General features: G+C 44.3%; 1 protein-coding gene across 2 annotated transcripts in view; it reads right to left on the bottom strand.

Moving 5' to 3' along the window:
- Nucleotides 1–10,719, bottom strand: part of pak1 (p21 protein (Cdc42/Rac)-activated kinase 1) — a 240,097-nt gene extending 229,378 nt beyond the window's left edge. Inside the window, exon 1 of one of the 2 annotated variants that reach the window (XM_078222572.1) lies at nt 10,573–10,719. The gene's annotated coding sequence lies outside the window, so the exon portion shown is untranslated. Of the gene's footprint in view, nt 1–10,492 lie in introns of both variants that reach the window. The other variant, XM_078222573.1, reaches the window with a different exon arrangement.
- Nucleotides 10,720–16,874: the final 6,155 nt, after the last annotated feature.

Raw genomic sequence — 16,874 nt, 5'->3', positions numbered from 1 at the left:
GGGATGGTTTGGGGGTGGAGGGGGGGGTTGAAAGAGGAGGCTGGGAACAAATGGAGTTACATCCAGGGCAAGAAGTGAGGAAGGTTGGAGCTCCATCAGAAGTCCGTTCCTAACTGGAACGCCCTCCCCTGTAAGGCCTGGTGACCATTGGAATTCCTCCCCCTGCCCTCCACCCCAAATCCCCCAATACCTTGCACCCTGCCCCAACACAAGGCCCTGATTTACAACCCCCCCCCCCTCCCCCGCCTTCCCCATACCTTGCAGCCCCTCGAGCTTTCCCTACCATCTCACCTGGGCCCCTGACACTTACCTTTTTAAGAAGTTTAACAACACCAGGTTAAAGTCCAACAGGTTTATTTGGTAGCAAAAGCCACTGACTTTCGGAGCTTTAAGCCCCTTCCTCAGGCGAGTGGGATTTCAGTTCACAAACAGGGCATATAAAGACACAAACTCAATTTACAAAATAATGGTTGGAATGCGAGTCCATTATTTTGCAAATTGAGTGTGTGTCTTTATATGCCCTGTTTGTGAACTGAAATCCCACTCACCTGACGAAGGAGCAGCGAGTGCTCCGAAAGCTTGTGTGGCTTTTGCTACCAAATAAACCTGTTGGACTTTAACCTGGTGTTGTGAGACTTCTTACTGTGTTTACCCCCGTCCAATGCCGGCATCCCCACATCATGAAGTGTAAAATGGCAGTGGCACTGAGTTGGCAGACATCTTCAGATGAGTTCCCACCATGCTAAAAATTCCAGCCTTGGTTTTCGTTTTGACTGCGCTTCGTGATGAAGCTTAGGGACCATTAGCATTTTGAAATGAAATCCAAATTCCTTGTTCTAACCAATAGAACCAGGCCACAGGATTTCACTATTCATTAAAAAACCAAAAAAACTTTACTGTATATAAAAGCAATAAACAAAACATATGTTTAAGTTAACACTACAGCTTATGATTAAATGTTAAGCATTCAGGTTTACTTCTTATTTCCCAAAACTTCTCATACATGACACATCTTTAAGTTATTTACTTCTGTAGGGATCACCCAGAAGTATACCACAATCCTCCAGGAGAATTCTCCTCAGCGGCAAATCTTTCATTGGCCATCTCTTCACTGTGGATGCCCAGTCCCTTAATCTGGTTACTTTTCAGTATTTCAAAGCAAATTATTTTGTCTTGCAATAACACACCGAGGACCACAGTAGATTCTCCCACTAGCTTCAAACGAGGCAATCTTCCAACTACTGTTTCCGCACAAGATTCAAAACCCACCTTCCACATGGTCAGCGAAGATGTCAGTTCTTCACTCTGCTTACAGTGCAGGTCTATATGTTATTTCCCCTGGCTAAATTCTCCCAGCGAGCTGCAAACTGCAAAAGGTCCAAACTGCAAGTCTCTCTCCCAGCATGTACCCAGATAAACTGAAACCGGAGAGCCTTCTTAACAATGAAGTAGCCTGCTGACCTCAAACCGATCTTTTAAGTAAATTAGCTCTCATTTATCTTTGATCTGATTAAATAAATGGGATTAATAACCTTTTGGGGTTCCCCGAATACCTTTAAACTAATTTAAGTTCCATCTCCCAAAAGAACAACATCTCTCTGGACTGCCATTGCTGCAAGCTTTGCAGACATCATGTTTCCAGTTCTTTAGCCAAGTAAGCCAACCTGCTGTTTTAGCTCTATCTTTGTGTCTTAATTAAACATGGGTCACTTTTTTAACAGCCATTTCCTTGAGGTTTTTTGGCAATCTCTAAAGCCTGCCATTTTAAGTACCTCACTGTTCTAGCTGTTAACCTATTAGGACAACATGACACTGATCTTTTAGTGTCACAGGCTCCGAGCTTGCTGTAATTGCATCCATGTCATTTTCTACAGTTAAACTTTAATTCCTAAAACTAAACATTATATTTGAAAAACATATGAACCATGAACGAGGTATTCACAGCTGTTGTCCATAGACCTGCAGATGTACATCAAGGCCTCGCAGAGGAGACTTACCAGAATGGTTGTAGGATTAAGGGCGGCATGCTGGCACAGTGGGTTAGTACTGCTGCCTCACAGCTCCAGGGACCCGGCTTCGATTCCCAGCTTGGGTCACTGTCTGTGTGGAGTTTGCACGTTTTCTCCACGTGGGTTTCCTTTGGGTGCTCCAGTTTCCTCCCGCAGTCCAAAGATGTGCGGGTTAGGTGCACTGGCCATGCTAAATTATTCATGTAAATTATTATTACATTATTCATGTAACTTGAGTTTGTGTCTTTATATGCTCTGCTTGTGAACAGAATTCCCACTCACCTGAAGAAGGGGCTTAGAGCTCCGAAAGCTTGTGTGGCTTTTGCTACCAAATAAACCTGTTGGACTTTAACCTGGTGTTGTTAAACTTCTTACTGTGTTTACCCCAGTCCAACGCCGGCATCTCCACATCATGCTAAATTGGCCATGCTAAATTGCCCCTTACTGTCCCTGTAGGTTACAGGGATTGGCGGGGTAAATATGTGGGGATGGGGTCTGGGTGGGGTTGCTGTCGGTGCAGACTCAATGCGTTGAGTGGCCTCCTTCTGCACTGTAGGGTTTCTATGATTTTAACATCAGTAATGTGGGAGCAGAGAGGGTTAGAGAGAAATTTAACAGACTTGACCAGAATGATAAAGGGTTTCAATCACATGGAGAAACTGCTTCCAATGGCAGGAGGGTCAATAACTGGTTAAATGGCAAAATAACCGGAGGAGAGATGTTGAGGGCAGAAGATGTTTTTCTTTCAAAGAACAGCACTGTTAGAACACACTGCCTGACAACGACAACCTATATTTATATTGCAGCTTTAATGTAATATAACATCCCAAGGCGCTTCACAGGGACAGTATGCCACTGAGACACATAAGGGGACGTTAGGTCAGATAACCAAATTCTTTTAAACTCCAGTGAATATAATCCTAACCGACTTAGTCTCTCCTCATATGACAGACCTGCCATCCCAGGAATCAGCCTGGTAAACCTTCGCTGTACTCCCTCTATAGCAAGGGCATAAAATTCTAACAGGGTTAGTACAGGGTAGATACAGAAAGAATGTTCCCAATGGCAGGGGAGTCCAGAACTAGGGGTCATAGTTTGAGGATAAGGGGCAAACCTTTCAGAACTGAGGTGAGGAGAAATTTCTTCATCCAGAGAGTGGTGAATGTGTGGAATTCACTGCCACAGAAAGTAGTTGAGGCCAAAACGTTGTCTGGATTTCAAGAAGAAATTAGATATAGCTCTTGGGCTAAAGGTCAAGTGGTATGGGAGGAAGGGGGGTGGATCAGGATATTGAATTCAATGATCAGTCATGATCAAAATGAATGGTGGTGCAGGCTCAAAGGGCCGAATGGCCTACTCCTGCTTCTAGTTTCAATTCTTCCTCAGATAAGGACACCAAAACTGCACACAATACTCCAGGTGTGGCTTCACCAACACCCTATACAATTGCAGCAAAACATTCCTATTCCTATACTCAAATCTTCTCACTATGAAGGCCAATATACCATTTGCCTTCTTCACTGTCTGCTGTATCTGCACACTTACTTTCAGTGATTGAATGTGGACTCCAAGGTCTTTGACAAAGGGTCATCTGGACTCGAAACATCAGCTCTTTTCTCTCCCTACAGATGCTGCCAGACCTGCTGGGATTTTCCAGCATTTTCTCTTTTGGTTTCAGATTCCAACATTCGCAGTAATTTGCTTTTATTAATATATAATGTGACAGTTGGGGTCCTAGCACAGATCCCTGTGGAACCCCACTAGTCACTGACTGCCAATCAGGAAAAAACCCATTTATGCCAACTCTTTGCTCCCTATCTGCTAACCAGCTATCCATCTCCAGACATGATCTGCAATCCCATGTGCTTTAACTTTACATAGTAGTCTGTTATGTGTGACTTTGTCGAAAGCTTTCTGAAAGCCTAAATAAACAACATCCACTGGCTCTCCTTGGTCAACTTTACTAATCATATCCTCAAAAAAATTCCAATAGATTCGTCAAGCATGATTTCCCTTTTGTAAATCCATGCTGACTTTGGCTGATTATCCCACTGCCTTCCAAATGCCAAGTTATGAAATCCTTGATAATGGATTCTAGCAACCTCCCCAGTACCGATGTTGGGCTCACTGGTCTCTAGTTCCCCGTTTTCTCCCTACCTCCCTTTCTTGAATAGTGGGCTTACATTAGCTACCCTCCAATCTGTAGGAAGTATTCCAGAGTCCAAAGCATTTGGAGTTCAATATTATTTCCAGGGCCACTTCCTTGAGTACTCTGAGCTGAAGATTATTAGAACCTGGAGATTTATCCACCTTCAATCCCATCAACTTTGCCAAAACCATTTCTCTACCAATGCTGATTTCCTTCAGCTCCTCACTGAAAACATGTTTCTCTCAGAACTGCTGGCACATTATTCATGTCTTCACAAAGGAGTGATGTGGAGATGCTGTCTTCACAAAGGAAGATACGAATAAAGTACAAATTTAATTTCTCAATTCTTTATTCCTCGTTATGAATTCTCCAGTTTCTGACTGTAAGGGGCCTACATTCGTTTTTGTCAATCTTTTTCTCTTTATATATCTATAGAAAACATTTACAGTCAGTTTTTATGTTCCCCGCGAACTTACTTTCATTCTCTATTTTCCCCTTCTTAATCAATCTCTTGGTCCTCCTTTGCTGAATTTTAAACTGCTCCCAATCCTCAGGCCTATTGCTTTTTCTTGCCAATTTGTATGTTTCTTCCTTGAATCTGATACTAATCTCTAATTTCCCTTATAAGCCATGGTTTGGCCACACATCCTTTACCACTCAACCAAACAGGAATAAACAACTTCTGGAATTCACCTATTTGTTCTTTAAATGCCTGCCATTGCCTATCCACTGTCTTTCCTTTCAGTAATGTTTCCCAGTCCATCATGGCCAATTCATGCCTCATATCATCATAGTTAACTTTACTGAGATTCAGAACCCTGGTCTCAGAATCAACTACATCATTATCCATCTTGACAAAGAATTCTACCATATTATGGTCACTCATCCCCAAGGGTTCTCTCACAACTAGATTGCCAACTAATCCTTTCTCATTGCACAACACCCAGTCCAAGGTGGCCTGCTCCATTGTTGGTTTCTCAATGTATTGCTCCAGAAACCCATCACGTATGCGCTCCAAAAATTCCCCCTCTATTGTGCTGTGGCTAATTTGACTCTCCCAATCTATATGCAGATTAAAGTCGCCCATAATAACAGTTGTTCCTTTAACACATGCATCTCCGATTTCCTGTCTAATGCTTCTCCTACCATTACCACTACAGTTTGGTGGTCTGTATACCTCCCCCACCAATGTTTTTTTAACCCCTTGCTGTTTCTTAACTCAACCCATGCAGATTCCACATCATCTATGCTAATATCTTTCCTCAATATTGTATTATCATCTTTCATCAACAATGCAACTCCACCACCTCCATAATGCCAACTATATCATGCCCCTTGACATCTATCTGTGCAATCTGTGCAAATCTAGCCCAAACCATCGCGCAAACCAGCCTCCCATCCATTGACTCTGTCTACACTTCCCACTGCCTCGGCAAATCAGCCAGCATAATTAAGGACCCCACGCACCCCGGACATTCTCTCTTCCACCTTCTGGAAAAAGATACAAAAGTCACATACCAACCAACTCAAGAACAGCTTCTTCCCTGCTGCCATCAGACTTTTGAATGGACCTACCTCGTATTAAGTTGATCTTTCTCTACACCCTAGCTATGACTGTTACACTGCATTCTGCACTCTCTTGTTTCCTTCTCTGTGAACGATATGCTTTGTCTGTATAGCGCGCAAGAAACAATATTTTTCACTGTATGCTAATACATGTGACAATAATAAATCAAATCAAACTAATTCAGCCATTTTGTTTGGAATGCTCTTAGCATTCAGGTACAAAATCTTAAGGTGAGCACTTATAACATTTATTTTCCCTTTCCGACTATTTTTTTAATTCATTATTTAAAATGCCCAGTGTAAATCTTACTGAAATGAATGAGATTTGACAGGAGTGCATTCAGAGAACCGACTCTTATTATCTGCCACAATAGGGAGGATTCACCATTCCACCCTTCCCCACACCATCAATAATGCAAATTGGCAGACAATTAAGGATCTCCAAACTCTGGTCACGCACATTGTTATGATAATGCCCCCAGCCCAAAAATGAAGAATGTAAAACAAGTGACAAGAGAGACATTTTGTAGTTTCATTCACCAGGAAAAAGGAGACAGAGACAAACTATAAATAAAAGAAAAGCAAGCCATCTGGGCAATAAGACATCTCCAGGCAATGCTTTGTCCTGCAAATGCCCTTAATGGAGTACCCTGTGAAGATGCTCTCTGCTACAGGAGTGCAAAGCCATAGGTAAACAAGTGGACCAGGTACAGCATCCGGAAACAGGTTTGGAATCTCAGACTATCGATACAGAGCAATCACGTCCTGGGAAATTTTACTCTCCAACTCCAAAAATGGCTCTGTCAAGCAATAAAACCACAACCACCATGCAGCAACACAGCTCAATACGGGATCAAGGTAATTCATAAATTTGTAATTAAATGTATAATTTATATCCATAAATTAACCATTCATAAATTATAAATTCACAAATTTGTTGAACACAAATATTTACCTAAAAATATTAACTAAACCATCCGTTGACACTGTCTACACTTCCCGCTGCCTCGGGAAAAGCAGCCAGCATAATCAAGGACCCCACGCAGCCCGGACATTCTCTCTTCCACCTTCTTCCGTTGGGAAAAAGATACAAAGGTCTGAGGTCACGTATCAACCGACTCAAGAACAGCTTCTTCCCTGCTGCTAGCAAACGTTTGAATGGACCTACCTTATATTAAGTTGATCTTTCTCTACGGGGCGACACAGTGGCTAGCACTGCTGCCTCACAGCGCCAGGGACCTGGGTTCGATTCTCTGCTTGGGGTCACTGTCTGTGTGGAGTTTGCACATTCTCCCCGTGTGGGTTTTCTTCAGGTGCTCTGGTTTCCTCCCACAGTCTGAAAGACGTGCTGGTTAGGTGCATTGACCTGAACAGGCACCGGAGTGTGGCAACTAGAGAAATTTCACAGTAACTTCACTGCAGTGTTAATGTAAGCCTTACTTGTGACTAATAAATAAACTTTAAACCCTAACTGTAACTGCAACACTATTCTACACCCTCTCTCCTAAGTACTCTATGAACGGTATGTTTTGTCTCTATACCGCGCAAGAAACAATACTTTTCACTGTATCCCAATACGTGAGACAATATTAAATCAAATCAAAAATAAAGATAGTCAGATGAAATTTAACAGAAAGAAGTGTGAAATTAGGCATTTTCGAAGGAAAAATGGCAAGTTGAAATAGGAAAGGAACTTGAACTGAGGGTCTGCTAGAGATAGATTCAACTGTGGCTTTCAACAAGGGAATTTGGATTTGCATCTGAAGAGAAGAGAAAAGAAAAGGCAGACCTGTGAAGGTGAGGCATGGCACGGGAGTGGGACTGAGTTGTTCTTGCAGTGAGTTGGCATGGGACACGACAAGGTCAATGTCTCCGTCACTCCAGTAGCCATTAACAACTTGGATACAGGGATAGAAGGTACTACAGCCAAATTTGCAGATGACACTAACAGAGGCGGGATAGTTAGCTGCAAAGAGGAAATAAGAAATTTACAATTGGATATAGACAGGTTAGGTGAGTGGGCCAAAATGTGGCAAATGGAGTTTAATGTGGATAAGTGTGAGGTTATCCATTTTGGTCAGAAAAATGGAAAGGCAACTTACTATTTAAATGGGGAGAGATGTCAGGGTGCTTGGATGCAGAGGGATCTGGGTGTCCTTGTGCATAAGTCATAGAAAACTGGTATGCAGATACAGCAGCTAATAAGGAAAGCAAATGGAATTTTGGCATTTACAGCTAAAGGAATCCTGTTAATCTTGTACACTTCAATTAAATCTCCTCTCATTCTTCTAAACTCTAGTGAGTATAGGCCTAAAATGCTCAATCTCTCTTCATAAAACAAACCCATCTCTGGGATCAATCTAGTGAACCTCCACTGAACTGCCTTCAATGGAACTAAACTCTTCCTAAAGTAAGGGGACCAAAACTGTACACTTTATTTCAAATGTGGTCTCACTAATGCTTTGTACAGTAGCAGCAATACTCCATTACTTTTATATTCTATTCCTTTAGCAATAAATGCCAAGATTCTGCGATTCATGCACAAGAACACTCAGATCTCTCAAACTGAAGCACTATGAAGTTTCTCTTCACTTAGATAATAATTTGTCTTTTACATTTTTCCTAACACAATGGATAACCTCATACTTATCCACGTTAAACTCCATCTGCCAAATTTTGACTCATTCACCTAACCTATCCATATGCAAACTTCTTATTTCATTATCGCAACTCACTAGCCCACCTATTTGAGTGTCATCGACAAATTGTGCTGTGGCACCTACTATCATTGCATCCAAGTCATTAATATAGATTGTAAATGTTTCAGACACCGAGGACCAAACCCTGTGGCACCCCACTAGTTACATCTTGCCAACCCGAGTAAGACCCATTGATCCCAACTCTGTGCTTTCTCTTGGTTAGCCAATCCTCTATCCAAGCTAATAAATTACCCCTAATCCCATGTGAACTAACCTTGTGTATTAACCTTTTGCATGGCACCTCCTGGAAATCCAGATATTCTACAAGTACAGGATCACCATTATCCACCTTACTTGTTACATCTTCGAAGAACTCAAGCAAATTAGTCAAAGATGATTTACCCTTCATAAAACCATGCTGACTCTGATGGATGGCATTTTGACTTTCTAAATGTCCTCTTATTGCTTTCTTTATAAAGGATTCTGACAATTTCCCAACAACAGAAGTTAAACTAATTTACCAATTGTTTCTTACGTTTTGATTCCCAACCTTTTTGAATAAGTGTGTGATATGAGCATTTTTCTAATACAGAAGCTGGGATGGTCCTCCTTAAGAGTCGAGAAGGCAACAGAAATATAACAGCGGTGTTCAAAATTATGGAAGAGGCAAATAAGGAGAAACTGTTTAAAGTGGTCGATATCCAGGCTTGGGCTGACAAGTCGCAAGTAACATTCGCACCACACAAATGTCAGGCAATGACCATCACCAATAAGAGATGCTCTAACCACTGCCCCTTGACACTCAATGGTGTTACCATTTCAGAATCCCCCACTGTCAACATCCTTGAGGTTACCAATGCCCAGAAACTCAACTGGACTCGCCATATAAACAGTTGCTACAAGGGCAGGTCAGAGGCTAGGAATACTGTAGCGTGCAACTCACCTCCTGACTCCCCAAAGCCTGTCCACCATCTAGAAGGCACAAGTCAGGAGAGTGATGGAATACTCCCCACTTGCCTAGATGGGTGAAGTTCCAGCAACAGTCAAGAAGCTTGACACCATCCAGGACAAAGCAGCCCGCTTGATTGGCACCACATCCACAAACATCCACTCCCTCCACCACCAACAGTCAGTACACACTACTGTTACTATCTACAAGATGCACTGCAGCAATTCACCAAATATCCTTAGACAGCAGCTTCCAAATGCACAACCACTTCCATCTAGAAGGACAAGGACAGCAGATACATGGGGACACCACCACCTGCAAGCTCCCCTCCAAGCCACTCACCAACCTGACTTGGAAATATATCGCCGTTCCTGGGTCAAAATCCTGGAATTCCCTCCCTAACGACATTGTGGGTCAACCCACAGCACGTGGACTGCAGTGATTCAAGAAGGCGGCTCACCACCAGCTTCTCAAGGGGCAACTAGGGATGGGCAATAAATGCTGGTCTAGCCAGCAATGCCCATGTCCCACAAATGAATTTTTAAAAATAAGCACTAGACACAGATTTAAAATACTTGGAAATAAAAGCAGGGGAAGATAAGATTTTTTTTAACCAAATTCAGCAAGTGATGTTAATCTGTAAAGTATTGTGCATTTAGTGGGAGCAGTTTTAACAATGTTCAAAAGGGTTAAATAGTTGAACAGGAAAAAAAATAGAGTTAATGAGCAAGAGATAGGAGACTGGAACTAATTGGCTAACTCAAGGAAAGGGCTAGTACGAGCGGGAATGGGCTGAACGGGAGCGGAGCGTTGACTCTGGGCGCGCACAACGTTCGACGCTATCCGCGCGCCGTTGCCACAGCGACCGTCGCCAGGCGGCAGAGGCGAGGGCCAGGTTCGCGCGCCGTTGCCAGGACGACAGTTGCCATGAGGCAGAGGCCGGACCATGCTGCGCGCCGTTGCCGGGAGACGGAGGGCAGGGCCGGGGCCCCGCGCGCCGTTGCCACAGCGACCGTCGCCAGGAGGCGGCGGGGCGGGGCCCCGGGGCTCGCCAGCTGCTGCTTTGCTTGGCTGCTTCGAACCTGCCATCGAAACGAGTTGGAGAAAACACGTTCCTCACCTCCCGCACGCCCGCCCGCTGACGAGAAGCCGGAGTTCGTTCGCCTCAGAATTTACCCGCCCATGCGGGGGTTCTCTTACGGTAGCGATCTGGTTGTGGGTCCCTGGTTCCCAGGCGCTGCTGGCGGTTTCCTCCCTCCCTTGCCCCGCAGGCTCCGGGCTGCTCCTCCTGTGGTTAGGCCCTCCCGCTCAACCTAACCTGCACCGCCCTCCTATTGGGACACCACCTCCCTAATCCAGGTTCCAATTGGTTCAGCCGCCCATCACTCACGGGGGAGCGGCACTGGCCCCGCCCACCAGGGTTGGTTGAGGCGCAGACCGGAAGTGGCTGCTTTGGATGATGTCATTGCATTTGGGCATTACATCATTGCAATCAGTTAAAGGCAGTAAGAAGTTTATTTGGTAGCACAAGCCACTAGCTTTTGGAGTGCTCGCTGCTCCTTTGTCAGGTGAGTGGGAGTTGTGTTCACAAACAGGGCATATAAAGACACAAACTCAATTTACAAAATAATGGTTGGAATGCGAGTCTTTACAGGTAATCAAGTCTTAAAGGTACAGACAATGTGAGTGGAGAGAGGGTTAAGCACAGGTTAAATAATGAAGGGGCTGGATAGGGTAGAGGTGGAGAGATTCCACTTAGAAAGGAAGCTAGAACTGGAGGGCACAGCCTCAAAATAAAGGGGGGTCAGTTTAGGACAGAGTTGAGGAGGAACTTCTTCTCTCAGAGGGTGGTGAATCTCTGGAATTCTCTGCCCACTGAAAGTGGTGGAGGCTACCTCGTTGAATATGTTCAAATCAGGGATAGATGGATTCCTGATCGGTAAGGGAATTAGGGGTTATAGGGATCAAGTGGGTAAGTGGAACTGATCCACTTCAGATCAGCCATGATCTTATTGAATGGCGGGGCAGGCTCGAGGGGCTAGATAGCCTACTCCTGCTCCTATTTCTTATGTTCTAAAGAGATGTGTATTGTCTCCAGCCAGGACAGTTAGTGAGATTTTGCAAGCCCAGTCAAGTTGTGGGGGTTACAGATAGTGTGACATGAACCCAAGATCCCGGTTGAGGCCGTCCTCATGTGTGCGGAACTTGGCTATCAGTCTCTGCTTAGCGACTCTGCGTTGTCATGTGTCGTGAAGGCTGCCTTGGAGAACACTTACCCGAAGATCAGAGGCCTGTGACTGCTGAAGTGTTCCCAACATCACTCTTGCCTGGTGATGTCCCGAGGCATGGTACATTGGGGAGACCATGCAGACGCTACGACAACGGATGAATGAACACTGCTCGACAATCACCAGGCAAGAGATTTATCCACCTTCAATCCCTTCGATTTCCCCCAAACCATTTCTCTACTAATGCTGATTTCCTTGAGCTCCTCACTAAAACATGTTTCTCTCAGAAACGGAGCTAACATTTCAGGCTAATGACCCTTCATCAGAACAACAGAAGATTTGGGAGACAGAATGGAATCTGGTGTCGGGCTTACCATCTTTCTTTTGCACCATGAAACCGAGGCCCTGTCTGCTGTCTCAGGCAGCCTTGAAAGAGGCCATGGTTTCTTTTTATTCATTCGTGGGACATGGACATCACTGGCTGGCCAGCATTTATTGCCCATCCCTAGTTATCCGTGGGCAATTGAACGTCAGTCACATTGCTGTGACTCTGGAGTCACATTTAGTAAGAGTTTTAACAACACCAGCTTAAAGTCCAACAGGTTTATTTGGTAGCCAATGCCATGAGCTTTCGGAGCGCTGCTCCTTTGTCAGATGGAGTGGAAATCTGCTCTCAAACAGAAATACAAAATCAAGTTACAGAATACTGATTAGAATGCAAATTTCGACAGCCAACCAGGTCTTAAAGATACAGACAATGTGAGTGGAGGGAGCATTAAGCACAGGTTAAAGAGAGATGTGTATTGTTTCCAGACAGGAGAGCCAGTGAGATTCTGCAAGTCCAGGAGGCAAGCTGTGGGGGTCACTGATAGTGTGACATAAACCCAAGATCCCGGTTTAGGCCGTCCTCATGTGTGCGGAACTTGGCCATCAGTTTCTGCTCAGCGACTCTGCGCTGTCGTGTGTTGTGAAGGCCACCTTGGAGAACACTTACCCAAAGATCAGAGGCTGAATGCCCATGACCGCTGAAGTGCTCCCCCACAGGAAGAGAACAGTCTTGCCTGGTGAATGTCAAGCGGTGTTCTTGTTTACCCCAGTCCAACGTCAGCATCTCCACGTCACATTTAGGCCAGACCAGGTAAGGACAGCAGATTTCCTTTCCGTAAAGGACATTAGTGAACCAGATGGGTTTTTCCGACAATCGATAATGGTTTCATGGTCATCAGTAGATTCTTACTTCCAGATAGTTTTTCTTGAATTCAAATTCCACTATCTGCCGTGGCGGGATTCGAACCCGGGTCCCCAGAACAGTAGCTGAACTTCTGGATTAATAGCCTAGCGATTATACTAGGCCATCACCTCCCTCTACCATGATGCTATTTCGAGGAAGAGCAGGGGAGTTCACACCAAAAGGTCTCTCTGATGGGCAGCCACCAGCCTGAACTGTTAGCTCTGTTTCTCTTTGTCCTGTCAAGCCTTTCCAGAATTTTATTTTTACATTTCAGATTTCCAGCATGCCTAGTATTTTACTTTGTATGCGGGAGTTCAATGTCCTGGTCAATGCCTCCCTCAACCAGCTTCAGTAAAACGGATGATCTGATCTGTATCACTTTGCTGTCTTTGCGCAAGTTGTTTGCAGCATTTCTGATGTTACAACAGTGACTGCACATCAAAAGTACATCATTAACAGCAAAGGAAATTGGGAACAAGAAATGAAAATGCTGGAAAAACTCAGCAGGTCTGACAGCATCTGTGGAGAGAGAATAGAGCCAACGTTTCGAGCCTGGGTCATCCAGCATTTTCTGTTTTTGTTTCAGATTCCAGCATCCGCAGTATTTTGCCTTTATCTTAAGGATATTGGGATGATGTTCTGAAAGGCTTTGTAGAAATTCAAAAAAGTAAACGTTTATTTATTAGTCACAAGTAAGGCTTACATTAACACTGCAATGAAGTTACTGTGAGATTCCCCTAGTCACTACACTCCAGCGCCTGTTCAGGTCAATGCACCCAACCGGCACGTCTTTCAGATGATGGGAAGAAACCAGAGCACCTGGAGGGAACCCACGCAGACACGGGGAGAATGTGCAAACTCCACAGACAGTGAACCAAGACGGGAATCGAACCCGGGTCTCTGGTGCTGTGAGGCAGCAATGCTAACCATTGTGCCACCCGTGCTTTCGAATGCAAAAAAAGTAAAAACACATACACAAATGTTTATTCTAAATGGTTTTCCTCGTTCATTTTACATGGGGAACATTACTGAGAAACTGGAAACATTAAGGAATATTTTCAAACTCCCCACGTTTTATTCTTGGCACTTACTGCCCCCTGCTGCACACTTATTTAATCCAGTCAATTCTTATATTTAACTTGAAAGTACAATTTCCAAATGACATATTTGTAAATCACCACAGATTATGTTATACGAATAGCAACATGCACTAAAGGGGAGTCTCTAGATTTCCAGAAGGCATTTGATAAGATGCCGCATAAGAGGTTATTGTGGAAAATAAAAGTTTGTGGTGCAGGGGGTAACACATATTAGTGTGAATAGAAGATTGGCTGGCTGGCTGGCAGATGATAGAGAGTCTGCATAAATGGGTCTTTGTCTGATTGGCAGGATGTGACGAGTGGAGTCCCACAGGGATCTGTGCTGGGGCCTCAAATGTTTACGTTAATGACTTAGCTGAGAGGAGCGAAGATGTGGTGGCGTGGCCCCTCTAAGGAACGATCCTTCGTGGGCTATGTGACTGGGCCAGAGCTAATGGAGCACAAGTGCTTGAACCTGGGCTAATCGGGGGAGAGGATGAGCATTCCCGGGACCAGAGGGCTTCAGTTGGAGTCAGGGTGTTATTAGGAGTAGACCTGTATTAGTTGTGATCATGTATATAGCTCTTATTATCAACAAACACTTTAGTTAATTGTTTGCTGCATCGAGTCGCCTCATTACACGGGCGATAAGGAAAAGCTGGTTCAGTTATTGATAGCCCGCAGTGCGGAGTTGGAGGGGGAAGGTTCATTTCATTTATTTATTAGTCACAAGCAAGGCTTATATTAACACTGCGATGAAGTCACTGTGAAATTCCCCTAGTCGCCACACTCCGACGCCTGTTCGGGTCAATGCACCTAACCAGCATATCTTTCAGACTATGGGAGGAAACTGGAGCACCCGGAGGAAACCCATGCAGAGAACGTGCAGATTCCACTTAGACAGTGACCCGAGGCCAGAATTGAACCTGGGTCCCTGGCGCTGTGAGGCAGCAGTGCTAACCACTGTGTCACCCACTCAAAGTCAAAGTGCAAAAAAGTAAAGACTGTCTTAAGATGCCGTTGTTTGGGAAGACAGAACCATCTGACCCTGAGATTGAGAGTTAGGGGCAGTATATTGAGAGCCTCTGGTATTACTTCGTGGTGAACACAATAGCGACCAAGGAGAAACAGAAGTTTCTCACAGTCTGTGGCCCACCGACTTACAGTCTGGTGAGGAATTTGACGCAACATGAAGCTCCAGACACAAAAACTTTTGATCAGTTAGTCAATTTGGTTAAGGATCATTACAATCTCTGACCTTCACGCAAAAGACTTCTTAACTCACAGACCGCAATCAATAAGGATAGGCAATGACACCTCCTCCACGATCATCCTCAACAAAGTCCACAAGGTTGTGTCCTCAGCCCCTTACTATACTCCTTATACACTTATGACTGTGTGGCCAAATTCCCCTCCAACTCGATGTTCAAATTTGCTGACAACACCACCTTGGTGGGTCGGATCTCAATCAATGATGAGCCGGAGTACAGGAAAGAGATAGAGAAACTGGTGCAACGACAGTAATCTCTCCCTCAATGTCAGTAAAACAAATGAGATTGTCATCAACTTTCGGAAGCGTAGTGAAGGACATGCCCCTGTCTACATCAATGGGAACAAAGTGGAAATGGTCGAAACGTTCAAGTTTCTCGGTGTCCAGATCACCAACAACCTGTCCTGGTCCCTCCACGCTGCACTACAATTAAGAAGATCCACCAACGCCTCTACGTTCTCGGGAAGCTATGGAAATTCGGCATATCCACTATGACTCTCACCAATTTTTACAGACACATCATAGAAAACATCCTTTCCGGATGTTTCACAACTTAGTGGTTATGTTACTGGACAAGTAATCCAGAGACAAAGACAGAAAATGCTGGAAAATCTCAGCAGGTTATGACAGCATCTATGTATGATGTGGGGATGCCGGCGTTGGACTGGGGTGGGCACAGTAAGAAGTGTCACAACACCAGGTTAAAGTCCAACAGGTGCTCCTTCATCAGGTGAGTGGAGCACTCACCTGATGAAGGAGGAGCGCTCTGAAAGCTCATGCTACCAAATAAACCTGTTGGACTTTAACCAGATATTGTGAGCCTTCTTACAGCATCTATGTAGAGAGAGAGCAGAACTACCGTTTCGAGTCTGGGTGGCCCTTCATCAAAACTCCAGAGACTTGAGTCCAAATCCCACCACAGCAGCTGGTGGAATTTAAATTCAACAAAATAAATATGGAATTAAAAAGCTAGCCTCAATAATGGTGACCATGAAACAGTCAGATCATTGTAAAAATCCATCTGGTTAATTAATGTACTTTAAATAAAGCAAATTTGCTGTCCTTTCCTGGTCTGACGTATCTGTGACTCCAAACCCACAGCAATGTGACTCTTAACTGCCCTCTTAAATGGCCGAGCAAGCCACTTAGTTGCATTCAAAAAGGCGGTTCACCAGCATCTTCCCAAGGGCAATTCGAGATGGAAAATAAACGCTGGCCTTATCAGCGATGCTTTACATCCTGTGAATGAATAAAAGCGTGGTTTGCTTTGTGAGCACTGCCACCCTGTGGCCTATATTTTATTGAGAAAGAAATATTGATTAAATCCAACTCCTGTTCCTAACTTATCAAATAGCTCCAATGGGAATTGTGTTGGTTATATATGGTTAAACCATATGGTATAAGGTTAAACCCAGTTGTAATGGGATGCTGACTGAAATGGGAGGAAGAGCCTATTATTTATTTCCACTGGCTCCAAGACTGTCTGGCGTAGATTAGACCAAGGGCTACCAGTTTTGATGCTTGGACTGTGCCAAGTTAGATGCTGGCAAAATGTTACCAGCTCTGATGAAGGGACATCCAGACTCGAAATATTGGCTCTATTCTCTCTCCACAGTTACTGTCAGACCTGCTGAGATTTTCCAGTGTTTTCTGTTTTTGTTCAAAGTTAGCTGCTCTCATGCTATTTCATGAGA

Source organism: Mustelus asterias, chromosome 10, assembly GCF_964213995.1.
Source record: "Mustelus asterias chromosome 10, sMusAst1.hap1.1, whole genome shotgun sequence".
NCBI classification, from domain to species: domain Eukaryota; kingdom Metazoa; phylum Chordata; class Chondrichthyes; order Carcharhiniformes; family Triakidae; genus Mustelus; species Mustelus asterias.
This window is presented reverse-complemented; position numbering and strand designations above follow the sequence as displayed.